The 25,165-nt window shown below is 35.7% G+C and overlaps 1 long non-coding RNA gene and 1 pseudogene across 1 annotated transcript in view; both read left to right on the top strand.

Moving 5' to 3' along the window:
* LOC128292794 (uncharacterized) overlaps positions 1-25,165 on the top strand; it is a 92,615-nt gene that overhangs the window by 15,111 nt on the left and 52,339 nt on the right. The window lies entirely within an intron of this gene.
* On the top strand, positions 389-11,329 carry LOC108451159 ((+)-delta-cadinene synthase isozyme XC14-like; annotated as a pseudogene).

Raw genomic sequence — 25,165 nt, 5'->3', positions numbered from 1 at the left:
TATCTATCACATGAAAAACTTGGATTTTACATATTGAAAAATAATATCAATTAAAATTTATTATATGTCTTTTCAATTTAATCAATGTATTTTAAATACACTTCAAATCAAATTTGAATTGGCATTTAATACCTAAGGTAACTGTCTAACTAATGGAAGGACTTGATTGATATGATACTAATACCTTGAGGACTGAATTAAGACATTTTAAAAATTGAAAATGAATTTTAAATCTGTATAGATTGAGAACATTAGGCCGTAAATTAATCTGTTTATGGACAAGTATTCCAACCTATAAATACGTACAACAATTGCACTCTTATCCTTACAGATTTTGTGCCAAATTTCTCAAATTAAGCTTTTGAATATTTGATTTTGATCAATCGAAATGGCTTCACAAGTTTCTTAAATGCCTTCTTCATCACCCCTTTTCTTCCAATAAGGATGAAATGCGTCCCAAAGCCGACTATCTGCCTAGCATTTGGTGAGATTTCTTCCACAACTGTCTCGACAAGGTATGCATACATATGAGCGTATTGATATATAATATTAACATATTATTTGTTTAATTATTTAGTGATTCAATACGAAGAAAATTTTTATTATTTTGAGTAGAATATTAATGTTGAAACTGAAAAATCGCCACCAACAATTGAAAGAAGAAGTGAGGAAGATGATTGTGGCACCAATGGCTAATTCAATCCAAAAGTTAACCTTCATTGATTCAGTTCAAAGACTGGGTGTGAGTTACCATTTCATGAAGGAGATCGAAGATGAACTAGAGAACATCTACCATAACGACAATGATGCCGAGAACGACCTCTACACTACATCTCTTCGATTCCGACTACTCTGAGAGCATGGATTTAATGTTTCATCCGGTAATTATTGGAACAACAACATAGTGTTTTAAGTTTCTTGAGTATATAATTTCATGGAATGTTTGATAATGATATATCATTTTGTATAATTTGATCTCAGAGATATTCAACAAGTTTAAAGACGAGCAAGGGAATTTCAAGTAATTCGTTACAATCAATGTTCGAGGATTGTTGGAACTTTATGAAGCCTCCTATTTGAGGGTTCATGGGGAAGATATATTGGATGAAGAAATTTCTTTCACCACTAACCATTTAAGCCTTGCAGTAGCATCTTTGGACTACCTTTTGTCCGAACAGGTTTCTCATGCTTTGAAACAATCAATTCGAAGAGGCTTGCCAAGGGTTGAGGCAAGGCACTATCTTTGTAGCACCCCAAACCTGGCCCAGAAGTCATGACCGGATCCGGCATGCCACATCAAAAACGTTAAAAAAAATTTTCCATTCTAAGTCCAGAAAATCGTACTTGATGTTCAAAAGATTAATTCATTAAGGGTTAAAGTGAATGGAAGCTATGCACCGGTAGGAAACCGAAAAGAGGTGGTGAGTCCATCTGACCGCTAATACCAAGCTCCTTCGGATCCAATCCTAGACATGCATACCACCATTGCCACACCTTAACGTCATGGATATTTCTAGGAAACCGATTTGATTAAGTCATTTTTAGGAAAAGTGATTAATTTTGGAAAATACTTTCATTGCGGAAGCTTTGCTTGTTGTCGTGTTATTTTGAAATCAACTGTTGTTTTTGAAAACGCGCCCTAAAGCTATCCAATTTCAACAGTTAAAATAAGTATTACCTATCTTAGTAATACATATTAAAACCATTAAAAATAATTAAGCGGCCTTATTACATTTAAAAACCCAAAACTTCAAACGTAAATAAAAGGGTGTCCAGTTCACCAGAAGAAAATCAAACTTTCAGAACGGGTGGCCACTCCGAATTCCCTCACAGCTCCAAGCCCACTATGGTTGGGGATTTCTGCGTGAATGAAAATAAAAGGGTGAGTTTGGGAAACTCGGTGTAAAATAACCCAACCATAGCCTATATCAGCTCAAACCACGAAATAGAATAAGTTGGCCTTAGCCTGCAAGCGAAATCGAGAATAAAGCCCATAGGCCCATAATGTAACGAGCAGATATTACATGTTTATGCAGAAACCCAACCATATCCAACCGTATACACCCCCGTACCAACCTTACACCGTGTGGGGAGACAACTCGACCCACCCAACCGCTACACACTACAGAATTTGCAGCATGGCTGCCAGAACAGATAATGTGACAGAGTCACCAGATACAGATAATCGTGGCAGAGCCACCAGAACAGATATATGTGGCAGAGCCACCAGATCAGATATTTGTGGCATAGCCACCGTAACGCTTCCTCCATAATATAACCCATGTCCCCATGCAATGATATATAATCATGGCATACATCATACGTAATCGATAGTCATGCTTTTAGGTCAAAATTAACCCTAGGAGTATAACGGTAATTACGCACCTAGGGGTATAACAGTAATTTTCCATACATAGGGGTATTATAGTAATTTAGCTACTTTTAGGGTTTTCATGCATATCCTAACTATTTACGTACTATCAGAACACTTACCGTACATACTTACTGAATTGGGCCCGTTGGCCCATGAACCCGATCTTTGGCCCATTCAGCCCAAATTATCAAAATGTACGAAATCGCGCGTACTGTAGTTTATTACTTTAGATTACCAAATATACAAACCCAACTATCTTACGAGCATTCGCACACTCGAAAATTCCCAAAATATTGACTTTTCGGCATTTCGGCTTTTGCCAATCTAGTCTATGAGAGAGTGTCAGTTACACACCTGTTTGCAACGATATGCTGACGAGATCCACACACGAACTGCCTACAATTGGATTACTAACACGTTAATCTAACTATTCAAATACGAACTACGTATTAACCCCTTACAATATTTAGTCAACCACACCTACAGATCATAGTAAGCTTATAAGAAATCAATAAGCAACTCATTAACAAATTTTTGTCAATGTTTACCACATAATCATAATTTCACTGCAAGTTGTCTTTCTGAGCAACAGTCACTAAATCATTTATAACTGGAGCTACGAAACTCCAAATCAAGTGTCGTTAATTTTCCCTAAAAATAGACTCATATATCTTCTATCCATAAAATTTTCAGAATTTTTGGTTTGGCCAATCAATACCAGATTTTTCTTAAAATTTCCCATGTTTCACTGTTTGACTAATCTGACCACTCTTAATTACGAATCAAATTTCTCATTGTACATAATTCAAAATATTTTCTCGTTTATTTCATTTGAAACTAGACTCAACAAGCTTTAATTACATAATTTATTCACCTTCTAACTCATCTCCCATAATTTATGGTGATTTTCCAAAGTCACGTTACTGCTGCTGTCCCAAGCAGATTTATTACCAAATCACTCTTTCACACATAACTTGCATGCATGTTATTTAAACATGTATATCACCAATCAATCATCACATATCTATGATTTTACTTAAGTATAATCTCCATTTCATCATTTTAAAGCATAACATGTTAGCTAATTTTTCCCTTTAACATCTAAGGCACATGCATGCTCATTTGTTTGGCTCAACTTCACCTATCTTCCATTTTTCATCAAAAGAACATGAAACAACAACCATTTCCTTCATTTTAATTCATGACTAAATGCTCACAACACAACTAAAAATCAAAATATACTTCAAGAGTTAAGGTAGAATCAAGAAGAACTCATGAACCTCAAAATAGAAGCAATGTACCAAGAACTTACCTTCAATTTTCCTCCTCCTAATGACCAAATACTCAAGAGCTTTCTCCTCTCCTTTCTCTTCTCTAACTTTCAGCTATGATGAACAAAGATGGACAAAACTTTATTCTTTTCACCCCTTTTTCTTTTAATAAAACTTCATATTTCATCCATTTAATTCTTTAATAAAAAAGACATGAAATTCTTATCATGAAACATTTACCTAACCCATTATCATGAAACATTTACCTAACCCATTATCATGGAACATTTACCTAACCTATTATCATTGAACATTTACCTAACCTATTATCAATTTGTATCAATTTGTACCATAAATTATGGATATCAAGTGTACATTTTGTCTACAACAACATGATGGCTGGCCACTTCATGTAAAATGGGAGGTTTGTCATGCAAATCCTCCTATTTTGCACTCCTATTTATTTGGCCACTTCAATTTAGCCTATAGCATTTTCAAACATTTTCACATAGGTCCTATTTCATAATTTCACTCCCTTTTTCTTATGGAACAAAAATTAACTAAAATTACCGGGTTCTATCTTAAGCTTGGGCCTTCTAGAGGCCCACTAACATAATTAAACCTATGCCAACATTCACAGGATTCCCAAAAATTGGGGCGTTACAATCTTTCAATATACCAAGATATTGAGTCCCATAATATGGCTTTGTTGGAGTTTGCAAAGATTATTTCAACATGTTACAACTTTTGCATAGGAAAGAACTCAGTGAGATTTGTAGGTTGTTTTTGAATCTTTTTCACCCATTTTTTCTTTTTTCCTCTTTTTTAACTTGTTAGAGTAGTTAGTTACGAGTTGTTAGTCTGGTACTAATAGTGGTTAAGCTGTTGAGGAAAGATTAGTCAGTAATCAACCTCTATAAATATCAATTGTATTGATTCAAAGAAGATAAGAGTGAAATAATAAAATACATTCTATTACTCATAAACTTCTCAATTATTTTCACTATAGTTGTTTACCTTAGATTTCATCTGGTTCTAGTCGCCTAGTTCCTGGTGGTTGTTCTTTGCTCCGTTCCCATGGATCCGTCCATTGAATCTCCGACTGGTGGTGCTTCTCTTGCTTTCTTCTCCAATTCTCGTCTGGTTTGTAGTTTTCCTTGTCATGAAACCGTGAAGTTGGATGAAACAAACTTTGTTCAATGGCAGTTTCAGGTTCACCTAATCGTTGAAGGTTATGATCTTCAAGGTTTCTTGGATGGCTCCGTTCCTACTCCGCCGAAGGTGGTGACAATGCCTGATGGCACTCTTACACTGAATCCCGACGCGATTCTATTCACGCAGCAAGATAAATTGCTTGCGTCGTGGCTTCTCTCCACGGTTCATTCCTCTATTCTTTCTTATTTCATTTCCACTAAAACTGCGTGTGATATTTGGAGTGCTGCGAGTCACTTGTTTGCAGCGACTTCTATCGAAAAAGTGTCTCAGATCCGACACGATCTTCATGCAGTTCGAAAAGGTGGATCCACTGTCAAAGAGTATGTTTCGAAGATTAAAACTCTTTGTGCGCTTCTTGAGGCATCGGGCTAGGCTGTGTCTGAGACGGAGAAAGTGGAGGTCCTTCTTAGAGGTCTTCCTCCTAAGTTTGATTCTATTTTCATGCTAGTTTCTGTCTCGTTGGAGCCATTGACGCTTCAAAAATTAGTGGATGTCTTGATGGCATTTGAGAATCGGCAAACGAGGGCCGCGCGTGATCTTCCGCTGGTTACGCATGTCGTTGAAGCTTCTGCGACGGTTGATTGTGACTCGCGAGTTGTGCGTGGTGGGAGATCGTCGACTGGATCTCGTGGTGGTCGTGGTTTCCGATCGAGGGTCCAGTGTCAAATTTATAATCGACTGGGTCATGTTACACAGCAGTGCTATTACCTCTTTAACAGAGATTATGGTGGTCCTGATGCAGATGCTTTGGCCGATGGTAGTGCTGCTCGTGCATGTGGATATTCTCCGATGGACCGTGTTGTAGGTGGACGGTGGGTATGGCAGACCTCTACTGCTACGCCTGCTTATTCACAGCCCAATTGGGCCGATTTCTCAGCTGGACCTAATAGGGGTCCTTATGTGCCCCAAATGTCTGCACCTGGGCCTTATACGCCCTGCGTGTATGCGTCTGGGCCCTATACTCGCCCTAGCAGGCCTGGTGTGGGCCACGAGGCCCAGTTTTGTGCTACTGCTCCTAGGCCAACTATAGCAGGTCGAATGCCTAGACCACCTGATCAGCAAATTGGGCTCGTGCATGGTCCTCAACCTGTATCTCAACAGTCTCCTGGTTCTGTTATTGCGAATTTTGTGGGTGTTCCGCCTACTGCACCTAAGGCTCCGTGGCTTACGAAACCACGTGCTCGGGTTTTTGATATTGATAATTCTTAGAATATTGGTTTGCCTCGTATTTCAGATTTTCGTGCTTCAAATTTTTCAGATTCATCCCATTACGACTCGAGTTTTGGGAGTGTTGATCTATATGTGCCTACTCAGGTTAGGTCATCGTCCTGGTACCCCAACTCTGGTGAGTCTCATCATGTTTGCCAAAACGCTGCTAATTTGAATGCTCCTACTCCTTATTCAGGTACATCTGAACTTTTCATGGGTAATGGGGTATCTACTAAAATTTTATCTGTTGGCGATACAGTTATTTCTACAAATTTAAAGCTATTACGATTGACTAATATGTTGTGTTTTCCAAGCATTCGTAAGAATTTTTTCTCTATTTCACAGTTTGCTAAAGACAACAGTGTGTTTTTTGAATTTCACCCAATTTACTGTGTCATTAAGGACATCAAGATGCAGGAAATCTTGTTGCAGGGCCAAGTTCGTGATAGGCTCTATCATTTCTCGGTCGCCCCGTCTATCTCATCTACCAAAGTGGCTGCGGTTCATAATGTTGATTTTCAAGCCTCTTCAATGATTTCTGATATTTTCACACTATGGCATAATCGCCTTGGTCATCCGTCGGCTAGGGTTTTTAATGATGTTTTAAATAAATGTGGAATTGTATCTACTAAAAAGAATCTTTCTAATGTTTGTGTTGTATGTCAGAAGGGCAAGTCTCATAAACTGTCGTTTTCTAGTTCTAGTACTAAGTATGTGGAATTGTTTGAATTAGTCGTTTCTGACTTGTGGGGTCCTACCTCTGTTGCCTGTGAAGGGGATTTGTACTACATTTCTTTTATGGACATGTGTAGTCGTTTTACTTGGGTTTACTTGATCAAACGTAAATCTCAAGCACTGGACTATTTTCTTCAGTTTCAGCAAATGATAGCTACTCAGTTTGGGAAGCGTATTAAGATGTTTCAAAGCGATTGGAGCAGCAAATTTCGTGCTTTTGCTTCTGTCCTTGCTGATCAAGGGATTTTACATCGCCTCTCTTGCCCTCACACTTCTGAGCAGAATGGGGTTGCTGAATGCAAACATTGCCATATTGTGGAAACTGGTTTGACTTTACTTACTCAGGCTAATCTTCCTATGAAACACTAGGGTTATGCTTTTAGCAATGCCGTTCATCTTATTAATAGACTGCCTACTTCTATTCTTCAAGGTCAGTCTCAATATCAAAAGCTGTATGGGTGTGTTCCTTAATATACTCACCTCCGAGTTTTTGGCTGCTATTGTTTTCCATATCTACGTCCGTTCTTACAGCATAAATTGGATTTTCGTTCTCAACCCTGTACGTTTTTAGGTTACAACTCTCAACATAAGGGGTATTTTTGTCTCACTCCTGACGGAAAGGTTGTTGTTTCTCATCATGTTGTTTTTGATGAGCATCTATTTTTGTCTTTGCCTCCATTACGGACCAATGATGATCAGTCCAGGCAGACTACTGCGTATGTTCCCATTGTTCGAATGTTCCCCTCTAATCCTCCAAATCCTCCTGTCCACTCTTCTCTCATTCCTGGTGTTTCTTCATCCTCACCTGTGTCTGACTCTACTTGTGAAGGTGTTCGTTCTGGTTTTGCTTCTCCATTGGGCCCTGGTTTACTACTAGCAGATGTGCCGCTTCAGTCTAGCTCTGCTGATTTAGGGAACTTACTTGATAGTCATTCTGTGACTCAGGTGTCTTCCATTCCTTCGATACCGCCACCGGTACCATGTGTTTCTTCAGGGAATACTCATGCTATGGTTACATGATTGAAGGTAAGAATTTTCAAGCCCAAGGTGTTGACTGCTGAGGCTATTGATTTTGAGCCTTGTTTTATTGATGAGGCTCTTGCTCATCCTGACTGGAAGGTTGCTGTTCAAGTTGAATTTGATGCTCTCCTGGCTAATTCGACCTGAGATCTCGTGCCTTCTCCTCCTAGACGGAAGGTGATCGGGTGTAAATGGTTATTCAAGATTAAGAGGAATCCTGACGGGTCTGTAAGTCGTTGAAATGCTCGTTTGGTTGCAAAGGAGTGTTCGCAAGTACCAAGTTGTGATTTTATGAAAACATTTAGCCCTGTTGTTAAACCGGCTACTATTCGTGTCATTTTGTTTATTACCGTTTCGCGACGATGGTCTCTTCGTCAGGTCGATGTGAATAATACTTTCTTAAACGGAGACCTGGATACTGAGGTGTTCATGCAACAGCCTCCCGGATTTGTTTAGTATGATTCTGTTGGGCAGCATTTTGTCTGTCAATTGAAGAAGGCTTTGTATGGGCTTCTCTAGGCTCCTCGAGCATGGTTTGATAAACTCAAGCGGTTTCTAGTGTCAATTGGGTTTGTCGTTTCTAAGTTGATGCCTCTCTTTTCATTCGAATTACATCTGAGTCAGTGTTATATATCCTGGTGTATGTTAATGATATAATTATCACTGATAGTGACTCGACTGCTATAGCTAGTTTTGTTGGCAAGTTAAATGCTGAATTTGCTCTCAAAGATATGGGTGATTTGCATTATTTTCTTGGGATTGAGGTTACCCGCTCGTCTACTGGGAGTCTTCACTTATGTCAGAAGAAATATATTCGTGACTTTCTTACTCGTAGTTCACTCTCCAATGCGAAACCGGTTCACACTCCCATGGTCAGTTCCTCTCGGTTATCAAAGAGTGATGGCGATCCGTTGAGTGATCCTACTGAATACCGGAGTCTTGCGGGTGCTTTGCAGTACGTAGTTCTTACTCGTCCTGATATTGCTTATGCTATTAACCGTGTTTGTCAATTCATGCACAACCCTACTACTGTCGTTATGATTGCTTTGAAACGGATATTGAGATATCTATGTGGTACTCTTGATTATGGTGTTGTGTTTCATCCTTCTACCCGGTTGTCTCTTGTGGGATATGCTGATGCTAACTGGGGGTTGGATTTTGGTGATCGCCGTTCTACTTTCGGCTACTGTATGTATTTTGGTCACTCGCCTGTCTCTTGGTATTCCAAGAAGCAGCAAGTCGTCTCTCATTCTATGGCTAAAGCGAAATATCGGAGTCTTGTCGCGGCTGCTAGTGATGTCACTTGGTTGCTCTCCCTACTTTAGGAGTTACAAGGTTCCTCTGTTGATACTCCTACTATCTGGTGTGATAGTTCTAGTGTTGTTTCCGTTGCTGCCAATCCTGTTCTTCACTCCAAGTTCAAGCATGTGGAGCTTGACTTGTTCTTTGTCCATGAGAAGGTTGCTGCCGGCACTCTTGTTGTTGGCGAAGTGCCTGCTTGTGATGAGATTGCTGACATTCTTACCAAGCCACTTTCTCTGACTGTTTTTACTCGGCTTCGACAGTTTCTTAGGGTTTTACCGGTTAAGAAGCTAGATGCATGTTAGAGTAGTTAGTTACGAGTTGTTAGTCTGGTACTAATAGTGGTTAAGCTGTTGAGGAAAGATTAGTCAGTGATCGACCTCTATAAATATCAATTGTATTGATTCAAAGAAGATAAGAGTGAAATAATAAAATACATTCCATTACTCATAAACTTCTCAATTATTTTCACTATAGTTGTTTACCTTAGATTTCATCAAAACTTTTTGGTGGAGGGGTTTGAATTTTTATGTCGCATCATCCTCAATATAGGAGAAAAGTTGAAAATGCTAATATTTTATTCGTATTAAATAACAATTAGTTAAAAGTGACAACATAAAACTTGGATTAATCTTTTTCACATATTTCATTTTACTTATATATTTTTTAAAATACGAGGGTGCGAATTAAATCAAGAATCTAACAATTTACTCATCGACAACATGAATGTGAAACTAATTAAAACTTTGAAGATTCAATGTGCTATTGGGCTTTACTATGATATGATTTTTTAGGTAGTGGAAAGATTTAGAGGTTCGAAGAAAGTTTCCATATGCAAGACATAGAGTGGTTGGATGCTATTTTTGGACCTTGGGAATGTACTTTGAGCCCCAATACTCAATTGTAGAAAGATGCTGACAAAAATGACAGCAATGTCATCTATTATAGATGATACATATGACTCATATGCAAAATATGATGAGCTCCTTCCCTACACAACTGCTATTGAGAGGTTATATCTTTAATTTTTTTTAATTGGAGATTAACATTTAATTATATATCATGAGGAATGATCAAATATAACAATAAAGTTGGATTTAGGTGGGATATCAAATGCATAGACCAACTTCCAGAATACATGAAACTGAGCTACAAGGCACTATTAGATATTTTTGAAGAAATGGAACAACTGATGGCTAAGCATGAGAGACAATATCGTGTTTAATATGTGAAAAATGAAGTATGTACATCGACAAATATTTATTTTGTGCAAAAGAGAAATATTAGCTAAATTCTAGATTTGAATAAACAACTAACTTGAATAACAATATTTAGTCATTTAAACATTATTATAGAATTTGATTTGATATTAGTGATAATTGTTGGGATTTTGTTGCCTTAGATTATACTACTTGCTCAATCCTACCTTGTGGAGGCCAAATGGACTATTCAAAACTACAAACCATCATTTGAGGAGCTTAAGGCTAATGCATTGCTAACTTGTGGTTATGTCATGCTTACTATTACATCTTTCATCGGCATGGGAGATATCGTAACACCAGATACCTTTAAATGGACAGCTAATGACCCTAAGATCATTCAAGCTTCCGCAATTATTTGTAGATTTATGGATGATGTTGTTGAACATAAGGTATAATAATATATTTATATAAGTACAAGAAATTGAACTCTTAACTCAATAATTGAATCTCCTTGTAATGAAATCAAACGATGTTTATATATAAAATGTTTAGTATTAAATAAAAGAATAAAAGAAAACTAGTTTCCTTTTAAGGTTAATAGTGAAGAAGTACTGCTATTTTATCATCACTAAACAAATAAAGTTTAATATATTGACAAATTTTAGGGTATATAATGATAGAATAATTTTTATTTTATTACGGCTGCAGTTCAAGCATAGGAAAGAAGACGATTGGTCAACAATCGACTATTACATGGAAGAATATGGCGTAACAGCACAAGAGACATACGATGTAGTCAACAAGCATATTGAGAGTGCTTGGAAAAATATGAATCAAGAGTTTTTGAAACCAACAGAAATGCCAACAGAAGTTTTGATCGTAGCTTAAACTTTACAAGAGTGATGCATGCTCTTTACAGGGAAGGAGATGGCTATACATATGTTGGAAAAGTGACTAAGGGTGGAATCACTCTATTGCTCATTCAACAAGTCCCACTTTAAAATTATATTGAATTTTCCTCTCCAAGCTTGTTCCTTAAGGAATAGTTATTAAATTCTAATTAATAATGTTCTGCATGCCTTATAATAATTCAATAAAGTTCTTGTCAAGCTTTTCGTTGTGAAAAATCTACTCTTTTATATTTTAATTATTTTTATATTTTTTTTGTATAAAAGAATATGTAATATAAAAATAGGATGAAAATATGGATGGCTGAAAAAACTTAAACTAAATGATTTGACTTGAAAATTTTGAGCTTTAAATTAGAATGATCCAAAATTATTCAAATTAAAAAACAATCTGAATTCTAAATTTTTAAAATTGAATTAACTTAACTGAAGTTTAATTAATTGTTATTTAAATTTTTATGTATATTTCAATTAAAGCAAATATGTATTGATTATGATATTTAATTTTACCGTCATATAATTCTTTTTCGTAGGTATATTCAATTAATGTTGGCAATGTCTATCTCAATATAATAACTATGATTTGAAATAAAGTTATGTAGATGCAATGAGTTTTCTCTTTCCTTTTTTTTTTCTTTTTTGTGAATGTAGGTTTCTCTTTATTTGAGTTAAAATAAGTTATTAATTATTATTTAAATTTTTTATGTGTATTTCAATTAATGCTAATGTGTATTGGTTATGGTATTTAATTTTGCTGAAATATAGTTTTTTTTCCTAGGTATATTCAATTAATGTTCCCAATGTCTATCTCAATATAATGACTATGATTTGAAATAAAATTCTGTAGATGCATGTAGCTTTCTCTTTATTTATTTATTTATTATGATGAATGTAGGTTTCTCTTGGTTAATCTCTCTCTAATAATCATTTCGTTTTTAAGTTATAATTATATTGATACAAGAGAAAAAGTTAGAAAAAAATTTGGGATAAAAAATAAGTTGTATAATTTTATGAGTTAAAATTAAATTTTATCCTTTTAATTATTTATATCTTTATAATTTTTAAAAATTAAATTAAATTTTATCATTTTAAATCAAAATGCAATTTTTCCATGTACTAATTTTAAACTTCATAAAATTTAAATTTTCAATTTAAGAAATCAGTCCCTGTCAGTGCCTCTTGCTTCCGCTCCTAAATTAACAATTCTAATAATTACTTATTATAAGTACGAAACTAAATAATAAACCTAACAATTATAAATTAAATAACTCGAAAATTAAATATAATAAAATAAATCTGAAAAAGAATTCACCTATTTATTAAAAATCAAATTTAAATTTAAGATTTCAAAATTCTCAAAACCCCAACATTACCATTCAACTCAAATTTTATTATGATTTTAAACATTGAAGTATGACATTGTTGAATATGCCTCATATTTCAATTAAATAAGAGATTACTTTTAATTCAAGTTAAACAAAATCTAAAAATTGCTTGTAAGTCAAGTTAAGCAAAATATATTATCTTTCTAGAAGATTTAGTAGTATAATATATTTTGCATTTATTAGCATAATATTTATTTGACCTACGAATTTAGTCTATAAATGGGTTCTTTTACAACTTTAAAAAATGCACCCATTAAAGATTAGAACTCATAACACTTTTAGAGAATTTTATATTTATGTTTTGAGGGTTATTTTTTTTTGAATTTTTGGGTTTGGTTTTTATCTCAATCTTTTGTATTTTTCGTTCTTTTGTCATTATAGTAAAATTATCTTTGCTCGTGATTTTTTATCTTATTTGGAGAGGTTTTTTCATGTTAATTTTGTGTATTCAATTTTTCAATTCCAGTATTTTTACTTATTTGTTGTTTAACCGGATCGATCCCCAACAGACATTGAAACAAAACAGGGATGCAAGCAATTTGTAGTTAACAAAAGAAATAGTTGAGAAAAACTTAATTATTTATTAACATGCTGCAAAAGGTTTAAATACATAAAGAATGTAACAAAGTGTTCCTAAAAAAACTCTAACTATTCCAGAAAATTAAAGAAACAATAAGTTACATTATTGACTTCAACTAAGCAACTTATTCCTAGATTTTAGAAACAAAGTACTTGACCAAGCAAAATAGAAACATGAACAACAAAGTAAACATAAACTACTGAGACGCACTATTTTTAACACCACCCCTTTGTGCATACTCAGGGTTAACGACACCAAGAGCTGCTCTAAAGCACTCAAACTCAGGTTTTCCCAATGCTTTGGTGAATATGTCTGCAATTTGCTGATTAGAAGATATTCCCTCTAGTGCAATTTCTTGGTCCAACACCTTTTCACGGATAAAATGATGACGAACTTCAATGTGCTTCGTTCGTTCATGAAACACCAGATTTGAAGCAAGCTTGACAGCACTTTGGTTGTCACAATAAATTTGTACAGGAGAATCTACTACACAACGAATATCTTTCATCAAAAGCTTCAGCCAAACACACTCTTGTGCTGTCATTGTTGTTGCTATATATTCAGCTTCAGTGCTGGAGAGTGTAACAATCAGTTGCTTTTTACTACACCAAGAAATAGCAGCAGAACCAAAACTGAAACAGTACCCTGAAGTTGATCTACGTCCTCTATGCTGCCAGCCCAGTCTGCATCAGTGTATCCTTGCAATGAAAAATCATTTCCTTTATTGTAGAAAAGGCCAAAGTCATTAGTTCCCTTGATGTACCGTAGAATTCTCTTTGCGGCATCCAGATGTGGAGTTCTTGGAGCTTGCAGAAAATGAGAAACAACACCAACTGCATACGAAATTTCAGGTCGTGTGATAGTTAAGTAAATTAAACTACCAACAAGTTGCCTGAATTTTCTTACATCTTTTAAGAACTCCCCTTCATCTTTCTTCAACTTGAGACATTTTTCCATTGGAGTTGATTTTTCTCTGGATTCCCCCATATTAAAAAGCCGCAACACATGATTTTCATATCTATGTTGACAAATGAAATATCCTTGGTTTAATCTTTTAATTTCTAAACCAAGAAAACAACCAACATCTCCCAAGTTCTTCATTTCAAAATGGACTGAGAGTTCATTTTTCAACATAGACATTTCAGCCTCATTGTTCCCCGTAATTATCATATCATCCACGTACAAGAGAACTAGCAAATGTGCATTTGATTCTAGCTTAATAAATAAACTAGAATCAGCCTCAGAAACTCTAAATCCACAAAAAATTAGAAATTGAGTGAGTTTACCATATCAAGCATGCTGTGCTTGTTTGAGACCATATAATGCCTTCTTTAAATGACAGACATGATGAGGATGTTGTTCTGAAGCATAGCCAACAGGTTGTTCCATGAACACTTCACGATCTAACTCTTTGTACAAAAAGGCATTTTTCACATCAAGTTGCCGTGCTTTCCAAGTTTTCATGGCTGCGAGAGAAAAAATGGTTCTCAAGGTTACCATTTTTGCAACAGGGCTATACGTCTCCTCATAATCTAACCCGTAACTTTGAGAGAATCCAAGAGCTACGAGTCGTGCTTTACATCGATCAACTGTCCCATCAGATTTTCTTTTTAAACGGTACACCCATTTACAAGTGACGGGCTTGCAATTTTCTGGTTTAGGCACTAATTCCCATGTTTGATTCTTGTTTAAAGCCTCAATCTCCTCATCCATTGCTGACTTCCATTCTGGATAGCCTTTGGCTTCTTCAAAACTCGCGGGTTCCTCATCCATTCCAGCAATAAAAAAATAAGATACAACAGTGCATTGGTTGAGCTGCACCTCGTAATCTCGAAGATGACTCGCCAATCTTGTTTCCCTTGAAGACTTCCTCAGCACTGATTTAGAATTTGAAGCTGGAGATTCATCATTATTTGATGTCTGCAAGTGATCTTCTAGTTGTTTTTCTAGGTACATCTGATCACTGTCAGCATCAAAATAAAGTTGAAGAGAAGGTTTATGTAGGGAGAAATAGGACGACACTTCATCGAACACAACATTTCTAGAGGCAACAAATTTCTTTGTTTCTAGATCCATGCGCCTCTAGCCTTTTCTACATGAATCGTAACCAACAAAAATGCATTTCTTTGCTTTCGGATCAAGTTTAGTTTGATCAGATTTTGGAACATGAACATAACAAATTGAACCAAATACCCGAAGATAATTTACTTTCTGCTTTTCGCCATATAGAAATTCAAATGGAGATTTTTCCTTACCTGGCCATGGAGGTAGACGATTTATGACTTGGCATGCACATTGAAAAGCTTCGGCCCAAAGCTCTCGAGGCAGATTTTTATCATGCAGCCATGAAAGGCTCATTGAATCAAGATAAGCCAATTTCCTTTCAGCAACACCATTTTGCTGAAGAGTTTTTGGACATGTCATCTGCCGTAGAATGCCATTATCACTGCAAAATTGAGAAAACTCATCGGACATATATTCACCCCCGTTGTCACTCCGTAGACATTTAATTTTCTTCCCAAATTTATTCTCTACACCAATTTTGAATTCAACAAATTTTGAAAATGCTTCACTTTTCTCCTTCAAGAATTTCACACAGGTGTATCTCGAATAATCGTCTATTAGCACCATGGCATAACGATATCCACTGTAGCTAAAAGTGTTTACTGGTCCCTTTAAGTCGGTGTGAACCAATTCAAACATAGTTGTCCTACGATTTGAGGATTCCATGAAAGAAAGACGATGCGGCTTGCCAAATTGTCACCTTTGACAAATTACATATTCACGAACATCATGCAGCACTGGTATGCCATCTAACAACTTCTTGGAAGAGATCTGCTGCAGTAGTTGGTAGCCTAAGTGACCCAATAGAGCATGCCAAATTTCTGTACTATTAGTTTGGCTTGTTTTCTTCACGTAAGCTCCTCCTGCTGATAAGACATACAAAGAACCTTTCTTTTCTCCAGTGATAGGAATATCAGCAGAGATGTTTTTCATGTTGTGGAGAATTTTTACATTTTTAGGCCCAAATAATACATATTTCCTAGAATCGGTAATTTGAGCAACGGAAACTAAATTTCTTTTCAAACCTGGAACATGGAAAACATCGTTCAATTTGACTAAACTTCTAGCATCTATGCCAATCTGCACATCACCTTCTTTTGCCACAGGATAAGCTGAATCATCAGTCCTACCAATGACACGATCTTGTTTGTGTTGATGCAACTCTGAAAAAGTGAATCATTTCCAGTGACATGATGAGAACAATCTGAATCTACGATCCATTCCTCTTCATATTTTACAATATTGGTAAGAGTCTGCATTTGAGTTAACCCTTCACTTGCTTCTACAGTGAAGCACTGCTCCCAATTTATTCGATCATCGTCATCTTTTTCACTTGCGATATTAGCTTTAGAAAGCTTTACCCTGCAATTTTTCTTTATATGCCCAAGTTTACCATATCTATAGCACTTGACAGCATTTTGATTATAATCGACATTAGCCTTCCCTTTATCTGTTTCTTCTTTATTGCTCTTTTGCCATGTGTTTTTCTTGTAATGCTTCCCTTTTGAAAAGAGAATAGCTTCGGGATCATGACTCTTCGCCATCTGCTTCACCAACGCCTCCTGATTGGAAAGTAGACTCTCTAATTCTTTAACTGAAGGTTGATTCGCCCAACCTTGAATAGAAGTAACAAAAGGAATATACTCCTTCTTCAATCCTCGAATAAGAAATCGTCGCATTTTTGCTTCACTGATTTTCTCCTCAACATCTAATTCTAAAATTTCATAACAAATACTTTTAAATCTCAAGAAATATTCAGAAATAGACATATTACCTTGAGTTAAGGATGCAAGATCATTCTCCAAAAATTGCAAACGAGCTATGTTCTTTTTAGAAAACAACCACTCAAGAGTTTCCCATAATTGTTTTGGTGAATTAACGTCATGAACATGATCAATGAACTCCTTACTAATAGAAGTTCTCAATGCAAAGAACACTTTTCTGCATTTAATCTTCCATTTCCTCCGGACTTCAACGTTCTCATGAGTGTCTGCAGGAATTTCTGCATCTACTTCTGTAACCAGATCCCAAAGATCCTGGCCTTGAAGAAATGCCTCTATACACATCCTCCAATACTTGTAGTTCATCCCTACAAGTCTCTCAACACCATACTGAGTGTTAGAACTATTTCCCCCATTTGCTAACTCCATCTCTGCTTTCAGCTTCGAATCTCTTCCAACAAGACAAAACAGATGACTTGATAGACAAAGAGACAAAAAAAAAAACAAAGTAACAGTTTTTTTTCCTTTCAACCTGGCTTTGATACCATGAAACAAAACAGGGATGCAAGTAATTTGTAGTTAACAAAAGAAATAGTTGAGAAAAATTTGATTATTTATTAACATGATGCAAAGGGTTTAAATACATAAAGAATGTAACAAAGTGTTCCTAAAAAAACTCCAACTATTCCAGAAAATTAAGGAAGCAATAAGGTACGTTATTGACTTCAACTAAGCAATTTATTCCTAGATTTTAGGAACAAAGTACTTGACCAAGCAAAGTAGAAACATGAACAACAAAGAAAACATAAACTACTGAGATGCACTATTTTTAACAGACATAATGTTTAACCTCCAACATATATTTAATTGTGATTTTTTAATGGAAAACTTAAATACACTTTATGGAAGGTAATATTTCAACATTAAATTTTAAAATGTTGGAAGACTCCAACATTATTATTAAACTGAAAATTCAGTGACTCAACCGTGTTTCAGTTAGACTACTAAAAATGCGACATCCCATTGGTTATCATAATATTTTAGAAACATATGAAATATTTTACTTTTAAATTTCACATGAATGATAAATGTGCATATATATATATATATGGATGAATTAGTGTAACACCTTAACTTAAATTAGAAGTTTTAATTAAGTTGAAGGTGCTACATTGATCATTGAAGTGATTTTGTAAAGCCGTTCTTTTTACTTGACTTGATTTATATGAAAATCATTCTTCTGTTTTTAGGAAAAACATTCATTTATTAAACTGACTTTACTTAGTAATTCAATTACAATAGTACTAAGGTGAAGAACTGAAAATTGGTTTAAGATTTTTAAGAAAGACTTATCAAAACTTTAAGTATTTTATAAAGCAACGATAAACATTTGAAATAATGATTTTCTAAACCGAAAAGTAAGCAAATATCAGAGTTTAACTAAATATCATGCTTAAAATAAATAAGCTAAACATATCCCAAACCTAAAATATAAACAATCAAGGAAAACTTTTAAATAAAAGCTAAATAAGTTGTTAATCCGATATTTCCCTGATACCGTTATGAGTGCTATCCTTCTGTGTTTCCTGAGAGATAAGGAAGATGGGGAATAAGCTTACAATAGCTCAATGTGAGACTAATCTTAAATCATTATATATAATTATCAATGTCGAAACCATTTTTTAAAGGGAGGTTTGAAAAACGGGGTTCGACTTTTTGAAAAATGAAAATGGGAGTTGCCACCAACCTTTTTAGGTGTGATTGGATCACCTTTATAAAACATTTTGGTCTACGAAATTCAAGAAAACAGGTTTGGGAGTCAGTTACGCACAAGGAATGATTAGCACCCTCATAACGCCCAAAATTGGTACCAAATTGATTATTTATTGTCCTAATGTCGAAAATTTGAAAAGATTTTAAAATTTGAACAATTTAAAGTTGAAACTTGAGATTCCTTTGTTCCGAAAGTATACAAACATCACATCCAGCATGTTAGGACACGATGTTTTAAATCCTCGTAACTAAAATTATCTCATGATTTTGAAAATTTATTAAAAAGGATATTTGGTTATTTAGTCAAACGAAAAAATCACAACCCAGCATGTTAGGGCACTATTTTTCGAATTTCTAAACACCAAACATTGCCTTTTTTAAGAAAAAACTTTTTCAATTAAATGAAATATATTTTTAAAACAATGAATAATATAGAATTTAATAAAAAATTTGATATAATACTAAAATTATTAAAAAATAAAATATAAAAGAGAATTAAAAAATAAGGAGATAGGGATTAAATAAAAAAAGGTTGAAAACGAAGATGAACAATGAATAAATAAGAACAAACCATAGAAAATAAGAACGCAAGAGGGAGAGAAATTTGAGTGAATGCTCTCAAGAATTCTTATTGCTTCCCAAAACTCAAGTGAAGTCAAGTTGTTTTACAATGAGGGGAGAGGCCTCTATTTATAGTTGAGCCTCTCCAAATCCAACGATACAGATCAATTACATCAACGGTTAAGATTAAAGGATATATACAAATTAAATCTCCAAGATTACAAAATCATATCTTCTAAGATTGTATATCATATCTAAGATTGTATATCATATCTAAGATTGTATCATATCTAAGATTGCAATCATATCTAAGATTGTATCATATAAGATTGCAATCATATCTAAGATTGTATCATATCTAAGATTGCATATCACATCTAAGATTGCATATCATTGAAGATTATATTTCCATATGAGTCAAACTTGTAGATGAACCTTAAATCTTTTCAAGTAATGGGCCATTCCGATCGGGCCAAATTATATTTGTAATTCTGGACTGAACTTGGACTTCGTTTTTTTTTGGGTTTATTATTTTTGTTTTTTGGACTTATTTCTGGGCCCGGGCAAAATTGAGTGTCTACAGCTGCCCCTCTTTGCTCATTGCTGTGTAACAAGAATAGAGCAAAGACTATAAAAAGACCAATTTTGCCCGGTCTTGTCGAGTCTTGAGTTCTTGATCTTCTTTAAATGGCCTCTTGATGGCTTCAATCTGCTTCTTGTAAACTCATGACTGTCATGTTGATATCTTCGATCTGCTCTCCATCAAACACAGGGACGCCAAATCTGCTTCTTCAGTTTGTTCCCTGACAATACAGAGATGCCAAATCATCTTAGATTTGCTTCAGCGTAAACACGTGAAAGCCAAATCAGCTATGTCTTCGATTTGCTCCTTGTAAGCACAAGGATACCAAACCATCTTGGATCTGCTTCAATTTAATCATCTGAAGGTTAGATCTGCTATATGTCTGTCCTCCGTCGAATATGGAGACGCCAAACTTTGATTTGTTCTCTGACAATACAAAGATGCCAAATCATCTTAGACTTGCTTCAACGTAAACACGTGAAAGCCAAATCAAATATGTCTTCGATTTGTTCCTTGTAAGCACAAGGATGCCAAACCATCTTGGATCTTACTTCAGTATAAACATCTGAAGGCCAGATCTGCTATGTGTCTGCCCTCCGTCGAATATGGAGATGCCAAACTTCGATTTGTTCTCTGACAATACAGAGATGCCAAATCATCTTAGACTTGCTTCAACGTAAACACGTGAAAGCCAAATCAACTATGTCTTCGATTTGTTCCTTGTAAGCACAAGGATGCCCAAACCATCTTGGATCTTGCTTCAGTATAAACATCTGAAGGCCAGATCTGCTATGTGTCTGCCCTCCGTCGAATACGGAGACGCCAAAATTTGATTTGTTCTCTGACAATACAGAGATGCCAAATCATCTTAGACTTGCTTCATCATAAGCACGTGAAAGCCAAATCAGCTATGTCTTCGATCTGCTCTCCGTTGAATATGGAGATGCCAAATCTGTTTCTTTGATTTGATCTCTGACAATACAGAGATGCCAAATCATCTTGGATCTGCTTCAGTGTGAACACCTAAAGGCCAGATCTGCTATACTTTAACCTATTACCCTACTACTTAGGGGGTTAAGGCGCATCTTCGATCTGTTCTACTAATGCTTAGGGAGATAAGATCCACAATTTTGACTTGTTACCCTACTGCTTAGGGGATTAAGGCGAGTCGTCGTTGATCTGTTCTGCTACTGCTTAGGGAGATAAGATCTGTAATTGTAGCCTGTTAACCTACTGCATAGAGGGTTAAGGCGAGTCTTCGATCTGCTCCACTACTACTTAGGGAGATAAGATCTGCAAATTTAACCTACTACCCTACTACTTAGGGGATTAAGGCACTGAATTTTGTAATTTTCAATCAATCTTGCTATATTGTCCACTGGGGAATCCACCTGTAGAATTGATTTCCTGGAATTTATGCTTATGCCAAATAATTAAGATGCCATGATCGAAATGTTAAATGCTCCTAATTAGACATATTATGATGCAAAATGTTTATGAAAATAACTCCTATTTCGGACGTCATCACTCATTCATCTATCGAGCTTTCCACCTTATTCTTCTCGACATATCAATCATACTCTACTCGTATGCCTCGAATCTTCTCCATCAATTTGGTCTACCGTACCATTCCCCAAATGTTACGACCCACTGAAGATGTTTATGAAATGATCCTTTCTTAAGATCAATATTGCTTAAAATGTCCAACCACCTTTTGGAGTGAAGAAGAAAATCTCTCGAGTATCTCCAACCCATACATATGAGAATTCTTTAAACAACTGTCTTGTTTCAGTTTCTTGTATTATCTAGAAATTTCCAGAGTAATATGCAAAACTTCGTTTGTGAAGATATTTTAGTTCATCTATCAGTATTTCAATGCAACATGCTTTATGAATAATGGGAGACAAATAAATGGATCCTGAGGATAATTAGATTTAGACAAATTATTGGAAGGAATGCGAAAAGAATAACCTGAGAACATATCTTTGCGAAGAAAAAGAATCTAAAGACAGTAAATAGGACAGAAATCAGATGCCCCAGATATCGCCGCTTGAGTGTCTATACACCAGCTCCATGAAGACTTTTTTGAGTTCAACATGTGTTTAAAAGATCCAAAGTAATTCGTTGATGCCTCGATTTGTAACATACTTCACTTCTTGTCGAATCCAGTATAGCAAGGTCACTGCATGACTTTCCAAATTTGAGCTGCCCTTTCGGGTTTTCAACTCAAAACCCCTTTGGTCTCAAGGCGTCCTTTGCGGGTTTTCACCTTGGCCTCTCCATTTTTCTTTTTTCTCTTTTTTCTTTTTTCTTTTTTTTCTCTTTCTCTTTTCTTTTTTTTCTTTTTTTTTTGAAATAGAAGACCCAAAGTGCCCTTTGCGGGTTTTCACCTTGGCTTCCCTTCTTCTTCAGACAAAGTACTCCTTGACCGAGTCTGAATTCACTGGATCAGATAAATTCTTCCTATCCATTTCTTATCAAAATCAGTGCACCTCTAGAGAAAGCACCCTTCGCAACATATGGCCTTTCCCAATTCGGCATCTTTTTGCATGGGAAAGATCTTCTTCAGCACAAGGTTTCCTTTATGAAATTCTTTTGGACGAACCTTCTTTGTCATAAGTCTATGTCATCCATTTTTGGTACATTTGCTTAGGATGAATACTTTCAAGTTAAGTTTACTAGAGATATTCAATTCTTGACTTCATCAAAGCTTGGAGGAAAAATCTTGATTCATAAACCCATGAGAAAGGGATTGCCCCAGCAGCAGTCCTGGTTGTTGTTTGTCAAACCCTACAAAAAGATTGTTCAATGATTATCAGTAGACAAGAATGAAGTTGCTGACTTTATCCTTCAACCTGGAAAGCTGAGGTACAGAGATTACTCCCGGAGCATACATTCCACCATGACTCGATGATGTTTCTGAAGCATCCCTAATCTTCATAAATTGCCCCCACCTGTGAAGCTGCCAATTGAACGTAGCAAATAGGAGCCACAACAAATATGGCTGTGGTGCTCCTTTGATATATATAGGATAGAGAATGAATAAACTCTTGCAGATCATCAGCCAAAAATCCAGCCTGGTCTAAGAGAACATGATAGTGGGTCTACCTCGTGATTCTAATCATTCCAGCATGGGAGTAAAAAAATCATTGTTCTTTGGATGGCATACTTTGTTGTCAATGACAGTACCATGTAGCACATTGTTAGGAGATCCCTGCTGAAAAAACTTGGTATGATGGTTTTTCATACAACAATAACCACAATCTTTAGGGTTCCACTTCTCGTCAAGGAACTTGCAAACCTCAATAACTTGATCAAAACTTGATTGAATTGAGACTCGCTAACCCCATCCTTGAAAATAATGATTTGATCAGGTTTCCTCTTCTTTGAACTTGTATAGAAGTCTAAGAGAGCTTCCTTCATGATACCGTCATCCACTTTGTCAGAAACTGGCTTTGAAGAAAGAATCTATCCTTTTAAGCTTCAGAGACTATGTACGACCTGATGCCCCATAGCTGGAAATCAATGGCCACCTTTGGAGCTAACCATCGCAGCTATTGACGGCATATCGATCGCTTTCAGAAAGCCAAACAATACACCCATTCCAAGGATGATGGTTGGAACCTTTGAAACAAGCTGGAATTGAAGGTGTTTGCCCAGCGTCGACATAGAGAGTAGGTGGTAGTTTTTATGCCAATTTTACCATCTCGGTCATATTTCGTAATTTGTTTTTTTCTTTTTCTTTTTTTTGGCAACCTTTGTTGTACTGTGGTATGGCGCATTATCTTTGAAAAGACTGCAAACTTTTGGCATTGTGCAGTTATATATAATCTTCTTCTTCTTCTTTTTTTCTTTTTTTTTGAAATGGATGACTTTTGACTTTGTAATATTGGCATATGAAGCTATCTCCCCTCTTAATGGAGCAGTTGACATCCACAAAGATGAGTCATTGTCAGCTTGAAACTTTTGACGAGCTCGGGCCCATAACATACATGCCCCATAAGTCTTGACTCCCTTAAATTTGGCATTCATTGTACAACTGATGCTATCCCTTTTCATGGTGGACCAACAGTGCCCCAAAACCTCATGTTTATTCTGGCAATTGCAAATCCTCCTGCATACGTTTTTGGACCACATTTTTGAATTCTCATAATAGTCTCAACAAGGTCTTGTCTTGTCTCCTCAACTAATTCCAATTTCACAATCTTTCCTTCCTTTAAGGCTATATTTCCTACCACCACTTCATGGGGTAAAAACCATTTTCAACAAATTCAGAAACAAGTCACAATTTCTGTCACCTTCAAAGTACTGAGATTCCTCTAAACACATATCGTACTCAAAAGGAACTCTGAATCTGTAGTATCGTTACTCGTGTCATTGATATGTAGGGATCTATGATAGGCACACAAAAGAATATACGAGGAATAAATGAATTCAAAAATGACTATTTACATGAAATGAAAATTTATAAAGAATGTCAAAGGTCAAAAGAATCAGAATGAAAGAATATTTACTCAGATAAATAAAAGTATGTTTTATTGAAAATACAAAAATGTCTGAACATGAGCCCACTTCTTCAAAGAAATCTCATCACTCCTAGGCTTTAGAGCAACAAGAGTGTTCTGAATATTACTCCGTAAAATTCCTAAAGATTACAGGAAGTTCTTCTGCAGTCCAATTGTTTAAAGCAATTCCCGGTTCGTAAGGGCGAATGCCCTCAAGGTTTCTTTGTTCAATCCCTTCCTCATGTATGACATTGATGGGATGATTTTCATTTCCAAACACCCTCTTCTCCGAGTAAGCTATCCCTCCTGACATAAAAGTCGAGGATATGTAAGGGAATGTCGTTAATTCCCATTCAACTTCTTTTTCACTCAGCCGTGACCCTCTTCTCTCTTTCTCTTTTTCTTTCTCTTTTTAATAACTTTAACTAATTAGGGTCTTTTTATGGATTTAAATGCATTTGATGTGATGCAATGCAAATGCATGAATGCAAAAAAAAAAGGAGATGTTGATCTTGAATTCAATTCCATTAGAATAACTTTTCTAGAAAACAGATTTCTTTACATGAAAATAGATTACATATCCGATCTTGCCCTTCATAGTCCAAGTAAACGCTGATCTTTTCTTCATGGTCGAATCCTGTAAATTCTCCAAAATATGCCTTTGCTAGCTCCTTGCTGCTTAATCTGAGCCTCGATCTCTTGCTCGCTTATCTTCATGATACTCATCAAAAAGTGTCGGCTCTTGGATAATCTTCGT

This window comes from Gossypium arboreum, chromosome 5, assembly GCF_025698485.1.
Source record: "Gossypium arboreum isolate Shixiya-1 chromosome 5, ASM2569848v2, whole genome shotgun sequence".
Taxonomy (NCBI): domain Eukaryota; kingdom Viridiplantae; phylum Streptophyta; class Magnoliopsida; order Malvales; family Malvaceae; genus Gossypium; species Gossypium arboreum.
Note: the sequence above shows the minus strand (reverse complement) of the source record. Positions and strands in the feature narration are given on the sequence as shown.